We start from the raw sequence: 2,852 nt of genomic DNA, 5'->3' as shown, positions 1-2,852 counted from the left end.
ATCAGGAACAACTCTGCTAATAGAAATTCAGGGACCAATGTGACTTTTTTCTGCACTGCTAGCCAAAAATTAGAAACAACCTGGTCTACTACCTTGCCATTTACTATTCTCTGAAATATCCTGACCACCTATGGTACTATATGAACAACATTGCTTTCAAGCCTAAGGTAACATCCCTGCCCCACAGACCTGCCAATCTATTTGGCTGCTCCTTTTCTCTCACATCCTATAAAACTGGTACTCTGGGCTCTTCATAGCTTAGTTGCTCTTTATGTCCCACCCCATGCAAGCACCAGGGTGAGTATTACACAAGCCATCTATAGTCCTGTCTCTATTTGGTCCCTCTGGCCCACAGGGAATAAATCCTGCACAAACACTGCACTCAGAAACCTGCCCCTCACTCCCTTAGTTTCTCTGCTGCATCAGATGCCTTACCAGACACCAACAGCCCTTGGAAACAGATTCAGGAAGAAAATCCTGGGCCTTGCAAAAGACCAGGCTGTCACTAATAATGACAGCGAAGTCAAGGAGCAAATTATAATGCAGTTTTGTTGTGCAGCACAGGAGAGAAACAATGAAGTTAAGGAGTGGGTTACCCATCAACACAGATTTTACAAGCCAACTCCTTATGCCCGCTGCTTGCTTTTAGTTAGGGAAAAGCTGAAGACACTTGAAAGGCTAAGACAACACCAGTGTCTGCACGGTGCCCACGATTCCCAGTGCCTCTCTCAACCACATTCGAATTGTCAAATCTACACGGAGCTACCTCTGAATGCAGAGTAATTCTGGTATTTGCCCTTACAGCCACAATACCAACATGATTTTAGCTGAGATGATGCAAAGGGCTTGGAGGTATATACCAATGGTGTGATATTGCCCCAAATTCAAGGCATTGAGATGTCCTGCCCTGCTGCCCAACAGTCACCCATAGATGCAATAGATTTGGGACGAGAATCCGGGGAATGAAAAGTAATGTCCATCCAAAAAATAATATACACTGGTGGACTTGTCTCTTCTGGACTGCACCTGCCACCTGCATGAAGAATGACTGATCAGGTCCATTTCTCTCTGGAAACAGGTGGTGTGCAGGATGAAAAGTCCCGACCACAAGTAAGGAAGACGGTTATGTTCTTTCATTGCCACCTTTTCAGGCTCTTGTAGAAGGAAAATTTTCCTTCTACAAGAGCCATTTAAAATCCAGGAGTTCCCCCCTGCTCTCATTAAAGACAAGGCTGGCTTTCTAAAGAGGATAAAAGAGTCATTAAAAAGCTATAGAAGGGGCAAAAAAAGAGAACTGTTAGGAAGAGAAAGTCAACTATAACTGTAGCATTCACAGCTTCAGTAGCTCACTGACAGAATTTAATAGACGGAAAAATATGCTAATGCGAAGGCTCTTAATTAATAGGCAAAATCCTGTTGCCACTGAAGTCAGAAATTCCTACTGAATTCAGTAGGACCTGGATCAGGCCCAGCATTTGTAAAAGTACTTTAAGATCCTTGTAAAAAACGCCCTAGAGAAGGACAAAGCTTTATTATTTAAAGCACAGACAAATTCCCTTTGTGCCACATTTAAATTTCTTTTATGTTTTTCAGGCAGGATTTTGTTCGTATCTGTATGGGAAAGAAAATGTTTGAGCTTTCAAGTGGAATTTCATCTTATGGCCAAATTGCTCCTAGGAGGAAAGTGAAGTTTAAGAGGAAAATAAACAGCAACATGGTGGCTGGCTGTGGAGCGCAGGATCACCTTTGCAGGAAGAACATGTAAGCAGCCTGCTTTTTTCTTGTTATCCAGAAGCAAATGACACTGGGGACAGAGGCTGCAGCCTAAAGAGGATGTGGCGGGGCAGACCAGAACATGAAAACCCTTAGAGAAAGCCTGTCATTATGGAAGTACTGACAGGCCCCCCGTGCAGCTAGGCTGCCTGCATCTTCAAAGAAAACATGTCGGCCAAGGCTCCTTCTCCTTCTCGAGAGGCGGCACGAATGCACTATGTACCAAAGTAGGTGTGGTCACCAGCGCTGCTGCACCGAGCTCCAGGCGGGGGGGAAAATCGCTGCACCTGATGCAGCAAATAAAGAAATGGAACCGCAAGCAACAGAAACGAGACCAGCCTCCTCTGAAGTAACAGCATGCAGGAAAATACGCTATTTTGACTGTAAAATGCACCATTGTATTGCACTTGTCTGTCTGATGCACGCACCTCTTAATTATACCCCTCTTTAAAACAAAAGACGATAAGAATGAAACACAGCGAGCTTCGTCCCCTTCCCCTCAAGGGTGTTTTAATGAATTAAATCATCTAGATTCTTCGGTACCGTTCAGGAACGGTTATTTATACACTGCTCTGCGCACACGGACACGCTGCCACTGTTAGGTCCCACGTCGTCATCCGCCAGAGTCCTGGTCAGGTTTCATAACAGCATTAAAAAAAAAAAAAAAAAGACGGTGGAAGCTGGTCTCTGCCGGGTTTGTCGCTGTAGCCACTCCCTGGAAATGCTTGGACGACTCCAGCACCTTGGCGAGACCAGTCGGTCGAACGCAGCGAAAATCTGCAAGCTGCAAGACTGCCTCCTTTGAGAGGCTGGGAGCCACCCACCCGCATCATGACAACCACACGCAGCCCCTGAAAGGGCTCAAACCAAATGGCTTTGGGGACCGGAATCCGGAGGAAGGACCCGAAAGGGATTTTTTTTTTGGCTCAGAAAATCGGGATGCTTGAACCCAAAGCAGGAGGACGGCATCCGCCTGCCCGTCCTTTGTCTGCCTTGCAAAGATGGAGCAGCCCCCGCTCCCCCCAGCCCACACAGCTTGAATGACATTCACGGCAGACAAAGCCCCGTCCCCGTCCCCG

Source organism: Alligator sinensis, unplaced genomic scaffold (assembly GCF_000455745.1).
Source record: "Alligator sinensis unplaced genomic scaffold, ASM45574v1 scaffold135_1, whole genome shotgun sequence".
Classification (NCBI taxonomy): Eukaryota; Metazoa; Chordata; order Crocodylia; family Alligatoridae; genus Alligator; species Alligator sinensis.
The sequence above is the reverse complement of the archived record's forward strand: the minus strand, read 5'-3'. Positions refer to the sequence as shown.